The 12625-nt window shown below is 31.7% G+C and overlaps 1 long non-coding RNA gene across 1 annotated transcript; it reads left to right on the forward strand.

The window, feature by feature from the left end:
- The first annotated feature begins 1464 nt into the window (after positions 1 to 1464).
- LOC143249342 (uncharacterized) lies at positions 1465 to 8714 on the forward strand. The gene is made up of 2 exons (XR_013027737.1): positions 1465 to 1579; positions 6160 to 8714. It is a non-coding gene; the product is annotated as an uncharacterized LOC143249342 (long non-coding RNA).
- The last annotated feature ends 3911 nt before the right edge of the window (positions 8715 to 12625 follow it).

Genomic DNA, 12625 nt, shown 5'->3' on the forward strand with positions numbered 1-12625 from the left:
TTTTTTTTTTTTGAGAGGCTCTGCACCATAAACACCTTAACTGTTTTATGTAGTTTCTGCTGCACTATTGCCTCTTCTAAACTCATACCTAATGTGCTCCTCAGACACATCCATCTTCATAAGGGTTTATTTGATAAATGATCTGAAAAAGTGGAGTTGGGTTAGTTTCTTTTACTTGTCTGAACATTTTTATACACGTTCTACTACATATTTTAGTCATTAAAGCCTTCTACAAAGACAGGAATGATAAAGCACTTTCCGAATTAAATTTTCGGACATTACTTATGAGATGACCTGATACTTTAGACACCGTTCTTTGTATGTTATTCTTTACTCACATACTTTCTGTGTTAAAGTGGTTTAACAGAAAATGTTTCACTGGGCTTTTGATATTACTGATTATTTGATTGTTTGTAATTGAGCACAAAGCTACATAATGGGCTATCTGTACTCTGCCCACTTCGGGTATCGAAACCCGTATTTTAACGTTGTAAGTCCACAGACTTATCGCTGGAGGACGTTTGATATTACTCAAATGTTGTTTTTTTTGGCGGGTTATTTTAAATTTATCTGGTGAAAACCACTCAACATCCATGTTTATTTCCTCCTTTAATCTTTCTATACGTTTAAGCATGTGTTAAATTACAGTCCACGTTTACAAATGACACTAACTGTACAACACTAATGGAGTAATTCAATCTGCGTGACAGGTAACACAGATTCATATACTTCACTACTGATTAACTCTATTGCTTGGAACCACTCTGTCTTCTCATACATATTTTAATGCTTCACTCAACCGCAATTGTATATTGTACCATGGAATGTACTAGAAATCTCTGACGTAAAATATTTTAGAATACCTAGCTGTCCTAACAGTGGAGTATTCGACGTCGATGCATTTGGAGCAAAGTACCGACGGGCCTCTCATAATGAAGGCCTCAAATATAATGCAAAAAATTAAAATTTCATATTGCAATATCTACAGTTGTTCAGTACAGACGGGCTCCGTAAGAAAACTGCACTGAATTGTCTGAAGTATTAAAAACACCTTGACATTATCATTACGGCTCGCATCTCCTTCTATCTAGACCCGGCATGGCCAGGTGGTTAAGGCACTCAACTCGTAATCCGAGAATCGCGGGTTCGAATTCCCGTCACACAAAGCATGCTCGTCCTTTCAGCTGTCGGGGCGTTATAATCTGACGATCAATCCCACTATTCGTTGGTGAAAGAATAGCCCAAGAGTTGGCGATGAATGGTGATGACTAGTTGCTTTCCCTCTAGTCTTACACTGCTAAATTGGGGGCGACTAGCGCAGATAGCCCTCGAGTAGCTTTGCGCAAAATTCAAAAGAAACAAATTTTTACCAATGAATAGTGGAATTGACCTTCACGGTCGAAATGGCAAGCATCAATATTATTTTGTAATTCCCGTAGATGGCGACACCTAAAGAGACGTGCATTCAATATATATATATATCCACGTAGCCATAGAAACCGATACCTAACATAAATACACTAACATCCGCTTGATTTCGGTAGCAAAAATCTCGTATGTATGCAACATACAAGAACACGTAAGTAAAAAAATGTGTTTGCTTTCCAGGAAATCTGTTAGTTATCGACATAGTTGTTAAATTATTATTATTTACTTTAAACTTGTCATTACTGAGAGGTTAACGTAACATTAATTATTTAGACTGGTTTTTGAACACCTATATCAAATTTTTCATTAAATTTCTTTTTTGTTAAGTTCATAGCCAAACATTGTTTTCTCTGTGCTGTTTGTACCATGCGAATCAAAACCTGATATTTAGCATTATAAGCCCCCAACATTTACCCCTGGGGAAGGTTTCTTCAGGAGTACCTAAACTTCCATAGCTGAATACATGTGTTAAGTGTAAAATGTCAGTTGACAAAAAGAAACGTGAAGATTTTGTTATTCCAAAGTCCAGCCTTCCACGAGTAATACTTTCTCAAAATCCATGGGAACGAAAACACCTACTGAAGGTACTTGCTGATTTAGAAAGTGACAGACAGAAAGTGGAACGTAGGAGTGAATTTCGCTTGAAATGTTTTAAGCAGAGCCGTGAGAAACAATTAAGTGTCCATCAGAGAGTTAATGAAAAGCTTCAAGAACTTTATTCAACATTAACCCTTGAAAGAGAGCTAGAACCAGTAATGAAGAAAAACACAAGGCCCACAAAAATTACTAAGCCACATGACCAACATAAAACACTAAGAGCCTCAAAACATACCTCTGTTGTAAACCTAGCACCAGGGAAGAAAGTAATGCAGAACATAAAAAAAAATACACCTCTCATAGACATGAAAACAGAAAAACAAAAGTTACAACCAGCATCCTTTACAAAATCTGCAAGGGTCTTATATACAGCACAAGACTTAACACAACCAAAATGTGCTGTTGAACAGTCTACCTTTCCTCACATGTCTCTGGACTCAACACTGGATATTCCAGATAAGGTGAAAATTCGTAGACAGAGTAGTAGCTTCTCAGATGCTACTCCAGAAATCACAGTTTCTTGTGTTTACGAACCACAGAAAGGTGCTGAAAATTTGGAAAAAAGTAATTTAAATGTTGGTCACTTGAACATTGAATGTGTTTATGAGAAAAATAAAAAAAATGAACAGACTAACCTAAACATTTCATCAAAAAATTATTGCAGTGTTAAGAGGGAAACAGACCAAAAGGATAAAGTAAGCAAAGTTAAACATACAAAAGTAATAACACAGTATAGCTTTGATACATTAGAAGACCCAAAATTTCTTGCACTAATGGAAAAAGTATGTAGGACAAAGTAACCAAAGAAACATTTCAACTTCTATATACATTTGAACATTTAAAAAGAGTATGTGTTTGTTTATAAATAAGTGAAGTGTCAGTGAAAAAATAATTAACTGATCTCTCCAAGATAATCATGTGCTTGTAATAAATAAACATATGTAAAAAATCCAATTATTTTAATATTATTAAATTAAAAAAAATACCAGCCATTACACAATATTGATGTTACTTTTTCAAAGTAATATGAAACTAAAGTATTCAAAACAACATGTCAGCTCATAATTTCTTAAATTTAGGATGATTCTGATTTCAAAGAAGAGAATAAAACTGTTAAAGGAAAATTATTGCAACAATGTGAAATAGTTGAAGGTAGCACGTAGTTGAATTATTTTCAAAGGCATGGTATCCACAACTTGATAGCTTTGTGGTAGTAAAATGATTTTGTAAAATAATGTTCTGCTTTTAAGTTCAAGGTCTTGAAAAGCTTATGAAACAGAACTTACAGAAATGAGTTAAACTTGTTGACATGTTTTATCAACTTTTACACAATAACACTGAATTTTTAATATATATGAATTTGAGATATAGTGGGAAAATCTGAAATACACTTTGCCAGGATCACTGAATATTAGGTTGGTTAAGAACTGTTTATAAAACTTGAAATAAGGGGTGGGATGGTCATTGCTACAATTTACTTAAGTGTTACTTAGTAACATAATTGATTCTATGTTTTTATAAATACAATATTTCTGAGAGAATGACTGTATTTAATTATAAATGTTACAGCCAATTTCAGTTTTAAGTTTTTATTATATCTTGTTGGTGTTCTTATCATGAAAGAGTTAATTGTTTACAAAGAAATATTTGTTAAAACTTTTTATATTTTCTGTTTTTAGAAAATACCTTTTTTATTTAAAATACACAAACATAACTTTAATACAATAACAGAATATTCACAAACCAGTTTTTACTGTCCTTTTATATCTGCATCTTGCTTCTACTTCAATTTCTGTCATTTCTTGTAACTGACTTTTAATGATGCAATGAATTTGTTGTCGATGCTGATGCTTTGAAGACATTATATCTTCCTCTAGAAAAGTTACATGAACAGTTTTTACAAGTAATATGTGTATACTTTTAAGTAGTGTTTATAAAACATGTTTACAATTTTAAGACAACTGGTATTCAAAACATAACTACATTTTGAACTTTACTTTTAAAAGTTATTTTAGATGTTGTTATATTATGTAATGGATACCTGCAAAGTATATTTAATCACTAGCAGTGATTAAACATTTGTTTGTGAGCTTGGTCAAATTCAGCAGCCCCTAACTGTGAAACTACACACAATAATATGTATCTTCACAAAATCTATCCAACTTTTAGCAAACATTACAAATCTGTTGAAGAAAAAAGAATCAGGTTTTTAATAATACACTTTCATAAAGATTTGTTGTTGTCTGTGAATTTATGAAATATTTACCGAGTTAGCCTGAGTGATATGTGATCTTTCATGCTAAGAATAAAAAGACTTTTCCATCTTATAGTTTATATATATTTCATTTACATAACCTATAGAACCACCTAAATTAATATCAAGTTCATTTTTTTATTTCATCTCTTATTTTTTAAAACATGAACAATTGTGAAATCATCATTATGAAATGAAAACTTGAAAAATATGAGATAAACTAAATAATTCGTTATTTTTCTTATGCACTGACTGTAGTACAAATTAAAGCATTACAAACTACTTATCTTAACAGCTTCAATTGTTAACCTTTTCACAACTGTTCCTTTTAATTTATGGTTTTATTGCTGTGTACCTTGTACCCAATTGGAGCAATAATCCTTACAGGTAGTAAATTACAGTGAGTTTACTAGTTGTTTCTTACAGAAATGAGTAAGCAACAAGCAATTATGAGGTGTAATACATATTCTCAGGTCATTAAATCTTAGATGTTTCATTCCACTGAAATTTTGTTACTTGTTGGTTACTTTTGTTAAAAATTATAACAATAAATAAAATATATGCATAAAAACATGGATTGTCAGCACTTACTGTGTACTCAAGTTTGTTTGCGTTGAAGTAAAAATTGAAAATATTCTTCCTTAAACTTCATTGAGTGTTAAACATTTGGGTGTCCAAAAAGGGAATTAATGTAATTTAAAAATATTTTTTTAAAATACAAAAATACATTAGTCACTAGATAATAGTGTCTTGATACTAGTATAATTTTTTTAATAAGCTATAAATAGATTAAAAACAATTTTAGCATTCAGCACAGTTACATCTGATCATTATAAACCATAAATATCAGATAAGCATTGCTTGACAGCAGGAAAACTAAAAAAATGACCTGTAAGATTTATTTAATGAAGAATCTGTTGTTTCTATTGGTTAAAAGCATACCCATCAGCCATGTAAAGATAATTATCAAAGAAACTCAAAAATCAGACAGGAAGGGAGAAGATTTTCCAATGGTTTGACAAATCTATTGATACCTCAGCAAATCAAAATGGTGGGAAATTCAATTTTTTTTTTATTTAAAGTCTGTTGGATATTGTAGTGGTAACCTATTTTTGATGGCATTAGAAAATACTGAAAGGAAGAAACAAAAGCTAAGATTGGGTTACAGAGAAATGATGTCTGAGAATTTTTAAAACATTTCTTTTTGAAATTAAGAAGAGATCAGTAACATACACATTAAATTATAAACTATGTTTTAACGCCAAATGTATTCACATATACTGATAATAACCTTGTTTAATTACATTTAGAATATACATGGTGTCATTTAGTAATAACTTCCAATCAAAGTTGGCTATATATTTAGAGTCAACCTCCAAATCAATCTGCTCATAGCTAAATGAATAAATTTTACATATAAACTTATAAAGATTAGAATGCATTATTTAATCAGTTTGGTACTCTTGCTGTTAACAATATTTTTGAACTTTAGTCCAATATCATCTCAAGAGGCTCAGTCATCTTGTGAAAGCTAGGTTAGTCCTAGATATATATATATATATTTTAAGCTAACAGTGTAAAATATTCTTTAAAATAAAACTACAATAATATACTAGAAATCAAAATCAAAACTAATGATATTTGATATACTTAGTAGATCATGATATTCAAAATAGCCATCTCCAGGTGGAAAAGTTTAATTGATCTGTATTTGACAATAATACATATAAAAATAAAGTAAAATGTGGCTTATAGTGATTTGAGTGTTACATAGACTACACACTGGTGTATCAGTTCCAGATAAAAGAAAACAGTGAGTTAGAAAACTGTAACCAATGCATAGTCTAGTTAAAACAACTTCCTCTTTTCAATCCTTACAGAAACAAGACAGCCAAAGTCCAATACAGGGTTTTATTTGGAAAAGCTTGTTTTTGAGTTACTCACTCAAAGTTGATTGCCAGCTGGCATGGAGCTGAGCCTTGAATACAGGACCATAGTCCATGTATGGAATAGGCACAGTGATGATAGTACCAGAGCAGATAGATTTAGCTGCCGTGTCTGCAAGCTCGTTCCCATGAATACCAATGTGGCCTGGTATCCAGAAAAACTTGATAGATGTAGATGTCAATGAGAAATGGTTCAGTCGGTTTTGAATATCAGCAAGAACAGGGTGTGAACCAACATGAAGTAATTCTTGGGCCAGTAGAGAACTAAGCGAGTCAGTATACTCGGCCCTTCCACAATCATTGTAGCGGGTATTTATGACTCATAACAAAATGAATTTCAATTATACATCATAATTCTGTCTATAAAATCAAGCTAGATGTAGCAGTCTGAATAGTTAATTTAATATTTACCATAAATGTATAATTTATATGACATATTCTGTATGTTTGTGCAAGGTGTAGATAGATTTACATATAATACCAGCACTGAAAGGAACAAATTGGTTGACGCACAGTGAAGCGTGTTTGGCAACTATTATGTTACAGTTGTAAAACGTCACGGAAACAGCCGAACGACCGAGAGGAACTTGAATTTGAGGACCCGCATATTTTGTTTCATTTTTTACTCAAAAACTAATGTGTTTAAAAATATGGCAACCTCACAGGAATTATACCTAATCAAAGTACAGTTTCTAAGGCAATTATTAAATTTGTTGAAAATTCACCTTTAAGTAAGGTTACATACCTTACATTGCAAAAAGGTTAAATTATATTAAATCTATATCTCCTCGTGTTTGGTAAAAATTTTGATTTCACAATAGAAGTTTTAACTTACATAAAATTCATATAGTTGTAATGATCACTTTATGAACCCGAAAGTAAATATTTTGTTATGAGTTGGGCTTAAAAGGATATAAACTGTTGACAATCTAAAGCCAGTATAAGTGCACAGAAATATGGTTCTATATGAGGTCTTAACATAGCTCTCTATAAACAAATTCATGCCAAGAATACTTTAATACAGCAAAGACGTTAAATTCTAATAGGCATGAATACTGTAAAAGTTACTGTTCTCAGAATACAAGTAATTACAATGACTGATAACTAAATCATATTTTTATTCATATCAGACATATGTATAGTTTAAAACATATTTCTTGACAAACTATCTGCTATAACACAATTGAATTTTCAGGTAAAACTACAGAAAACTAACCTCAATTCTTTTCTTTTCCTCTTTTTCTTAGTTTACTTTAGATGAAAGTGTTGTACTAAACCACCAACAGATCTATAACATTGATTTGGTGCCTCCTTTCTGTAATCATGGAACAAAGTTTATAAATAACAGGAAATAAGTTTACAAAGCATACCAGTTAAATGAAGAATGACAACCCAACATTTTGAATATCACTGGCAGTCATCTTCAATGGTATGATAAACTGTGGAAATTACATCTATATTTAACCCTAAATAGTTCCATCTGTTAACTTGTCTTTGGATGGTAATAAATACCTTGTATACTTCAGCAAGGAAGTTAAGAACAGGACTTGAGTTTACTATATACCATCCTTCTAAAAATCCCTGCAGATATTATTTTGTTTAATATTTTGTAATTCTTCCAATAATAATATGATCTATGAAAAAAATATGTTCAGCTAAAGAAATGTCTACAGACCGTCATTATCATTTTAGCTGGTGTGATTTTAAATTTATATTCAATTTAATTTTATTGTCTTAACAGTCATAAACTTATTACTTGTCAAGTTTAAGGTAAACCAGTGTTTCTACTCTTTCATAATGTGCAAAAGTAATTATCATCTCAATATATTTCTTTTCATAGTCCAGAAAAAACATCAATGAACCATAATTTTTCCTAAGGAAAATTCAGAACAGTACAAATATCCAAAATAACACCCATTACCATACTTGCGGCCAAAACTAGAAGTGATTTGAATTTTAAAATTTGAACCCACATCGACTTCAATCTATGTTTGTAACTGAATTAGAGCAGCTATTTAGGCATGAATGATTAAAGCTGCAATCTTAAGCTAAAATAATAGAGTAAACTGGGGCAAATCAGACAACATTTGTATCCAATATCTTTATTAAATTTCAATTATTAAGATTTTTTTTATTTGAATTGTCCAATCACTTTAATGTAACATAATACAAATACAACAACAATTTTAATGATGTTCTGTTTGACTACATCAGTTGTTGTCTATTTTTTGTAAGTGGTTGCATCAAAGTTGAAATATTTTTTAAGTATGCTGTTACTTGTAAACAAAGTGAGTTTACATATATTTTTGATATTTTGAAGGTGATATACATATATTATTATAATTCACACATCTGCACTTATTTCTCAGAAAAAAGTTCACTTTTTTATTGCAAAAGGATTTTTTTTCTTGCTTCAATACCATTAATGTACTTTTAAACTTTGTAAACAGTTATATACTTGTAAACCCAGATAAATTAACAAGAATAAATGCTTAGGAGTATAGACCATTTATTATTGTTGTACAGTGTGATCTATATGAAGAAAAGGCCTATGTCTCCAATTCTCAGTGGCTTCATGCAATAATGATTAGACAAAAATAATGAAGCCTCACACACAGTAAGTGTCATTAAAGCCTCAGCCCTTGGAGATAGTATCACAAACCTTAAGTCAGTAAAGCCTCTCCCATGTAACATTAACTCATTGGCTTCTACATATCATCAAAATATAATTTCTAAATCTGTTGTATCATGAGGACAAAAGTCCTCAAAATACATCTCTAGGTTTCATATCCATAAAGAAAGTCATCAGTGTGTTCAATGTATGCTTTGATAAAAATATCTTGAAACTGTCAAGCTGTTTACTAGAAATTCCAAACTCCCAGTTTTTGCCCAAGAGAGCAGTACAGTTTTTGGAAAGATACAGAATGTAATCACATAAAGAGTGCTTACCATAAAGAATCTCTGAAAGCATTCCAACTGAAATAATTTACTTTAGTGCAAGTAGCATAGTCTAGCCAAATGGAGTGAACAGCATTGAAAGCAAATGAGAAACTAGCCAACAAAGTCATGATATAAATACTACAAAGATGTAAAAAAAAAAAAACATTATCAGCATATTAATTTCTGAGTCAAGCAGAAGTAGCAGAGATTGTAAATTCTTTCCAAATGAATGGTGATGAACTAAAGAAGACCAAAGTCAAAACTTTCAGTAGCTCCTTCCAAGAAGGTATCAAGAATTTATGGAATATGATGCTCAGTATGACATCTGAGATGTTCAAAAAGACTCATGTAGTATCTCTTTGATGTGATGGCAGTGTTGATAGGACCCAAACTGACAGAATATATTTAACTCTGAAGGTGGTGACAAATACAGGAAAGAAAAAGTTGTACTTTCTTGGCACTGGTGAGCTTGAGTTCAAAAGGTTTGTGTGTTACTACAGTGTCAGCATGCTTGAACATATTAATAAAACAGGATTTTGTACAAATCTTCACCCAGAAGTCTTTACTTATTACAGATATATCAAGTGCTAACACTGGACAGAAGAGCAGTCTATAAATCATAATGGAATTCATGTGGACAGACAATGCAGATGCTGAATTGTTGCCCTCCTAAAGATTTGGTATTCAGTGCATAGGTCCAAACTGGATTGGATGAGTGACACAGTTGTTGAGGTAATACTTTCCAACAGTTGATTATTATGTACTCATTTTTTCATAAGTCAGGACTCCATTCTCATGAGTTCCATGTTATGACTGTTCACATATTCTTCATCTGTGGAAGTTGTTAAGGGTTTTGAAGTGAGATGGACTAAATTAACTTCCAATCTCTTCAACACCATTTTATCTTCATGGTTCACACTCATCTTGCTCTTTCAGAACTTAGAAAATAAGTCAGATAGTGGAATTTTTTACTTCCTCACAAACATTTACAACTTTGAATGGCTGGCTTTATAACTAATCCACTTGCTGACTTCTTTCAGTATCAACAACATCTCAATCTGACTCTTTAACCATGATTGAAGTGGATAGGCTGATATTCCTAGTGATGAAAAAGCTTGGTTCATTAAAAGGGTCACTACAGCCAGAAGGTTAGGTTTCTACTTTGAAAGAGAAAATGAAGCAAAGTGAGGAAGATTGACAAGTGTACTTGAAGGATGAGAAGCGTCACATCATGATATGGCAGTGCAAGCTACACTGCAAGTTTGTCAAAAACAGGCAGGATAGTTTCACAGTCAAGAAGGAAATCAGTGAATAACATTCAAAGTTTCTCACTCAAAAATTCCCTGTTGACAAAAAGTGGTCACCCATCATCAAGCCATTCAACATCTTGAAACCAGGTGCAAATCTCAATGTTGAGCATGAAGTTATTTGCTATGAATTGGACACAGAGAAGCTTAGACTGCTGTATGGTGAGCTGATGGAGATGAACAATGGTGAAGCAGTCCACAAGAAGCATCTTTTAAAACAATGAGAGACTGAAGTAAGTGCACAAATATGTCAAAAGAAGTTTCTCTACTTTCAGGTCTTCTGATTGTTTGTTACATGCACTATGACTTTTAGCTAATTTTTAACTGATATGTATGGTATTGTGTCCTTTTGTTATTAATAATCCTGACAAATGTAAGAACTCATCATGTCTTGCAGGATATCTCTCTAAAAAAGGTAATTCTATTGTCAAAAATGACACTTTTGTGATAATTTTAGCTTTAGATGAACACCGATCAGATACAAGTCTTTTAATTGCCAAATTGAAGCTCATCCTTTAAGAGCAAAATTTGGTGATAGTGCTTTTTTTTTTCCTTTTCTTTTCAAATTGTATGTTTGTTCTAATTTCTAATAATGTAACTTGTTTAGGAACACTTTGTTTCAATAAAACTAAATTAAATAAACAATGCAAAAAAAAACCTTTTATTTTGCTATAACCATTTTTTTACCTAATACATGGCCAGGTGGTTAAGGTGCTTGACTCGTAATCTGAGAGTCATCAGTTAAAATCCCTATCACACCAAACATGCTCACCCTTTCAGCCATGGCAGCATTGTAATGTGACAGTCAGTCCCACTATTCGTTGGTAAAAGAGTAGCCCAAGAGTTGGCGGTGGGTGGTGATGACTAGCTGCCTTCCCTTTAATCTTACACTGCTAAATTGGGGGCAGCTAGCCCTCAGGTAGCTTTGCACGAAATTCAAAACAAATATGGTAAGCCCAATTAGCCTTTGTGTAGCTTTGTGTAAAATTCACAAACAAACAAACCTAAAGCATATAAGTTTTTTTTTTTATTTGAACTATTTACATTGCAAACTAATATACAGTAAGAAGAGCAATAGAAAAACTATATACCAAGATATATTTTAAACTCTTTTAGTATTATAAAGCCCATACATTTCTGATTATGAAATTTAAATGATGGCATATTAATATGTTTCTGTTAGAAAATCCTTCAAATCTTCACATCATTTTCTATATAGGTATAATTGTAGAAATCCTAAAAATTTTTCATAGACTTTCTTTTTAATTTATGTTTGAAACCTTGGACTAGATTTAAGTAAATGACACTATTAATTATCAAATCCACAAACTACCTCCATTCATTTGATGTTAAGTTAGACAAAAGAAACATCAACCATTTGTTTCTACAAATACAATTTTGTTTTATTCAGAATATAGACAAACAACATCAAGTGTTTAAATGTTGACAAAAGTTACCATAAGTTTTCACCTTTACTTTTCCAAAAAGAACTAACACAAACCATAAAAAATAAATCCCATCTAAAGTGTATAGTAAATCAAACATAAATATTGCATGAAAATGAATTTCAACTAATGCTTTAGGTTTTTTGTTTTTAAGTACAAAGCTACACAGTGCAATTTTTAGTGTTATAAGCCATTAGACTTACAACTGAGCCACTGGGGGACTCTAACCTTTGCAGAAAATATATATATACATCTATGAGATATTTTACACACACATAGAGCCATATCCATCTTACTTTACAAAATTAGAACTATCCAGCTGGCTGTACAGATACACAATTTTCTGTATAACTCTCATGGAGATGAGGAGAATATATCCTACTTACTGTATTGATGGTCCCTTAGAAAGTGTTTTTTTCACAGAATTATATTTGTCTTGATCACTGGTCTAGCAAACAAAGGTAGTTAAAAAAATCTAATCATGCACTTCTTTTGAAATTGTATGTTTGTGTGTTTTCTTATAGCAAAGCTACATGAGCTATCTGCTCAGCACACCAAGGGGAATCGAACCCTTGATTTTAGTGTTGTAAAACCAGAGACATACCGCTGTACTAGTGGGGGGATCTTTTGAAATTAATTAAATTAAAACAAGAGGTAACATTGTATATTTCAGATAGAAAATTAGTGTACTTAATATAATAACAAATT

This window comes from Tachypleus tridentatus, chromosome 4 (assembly GCF_004210375.1).
Source record: "Tachypleus tridentatus isolate NWPU-2018 chromosome 4, ASM421037v1, whole genome shotgun sequence".
Taxonomy (NCBI): Eukaryota; Metazoa; Arthropoda; class Merostomata; order Xiphosura; family Limulidae; genus Tachypleus; species Tachypleus tridentatus.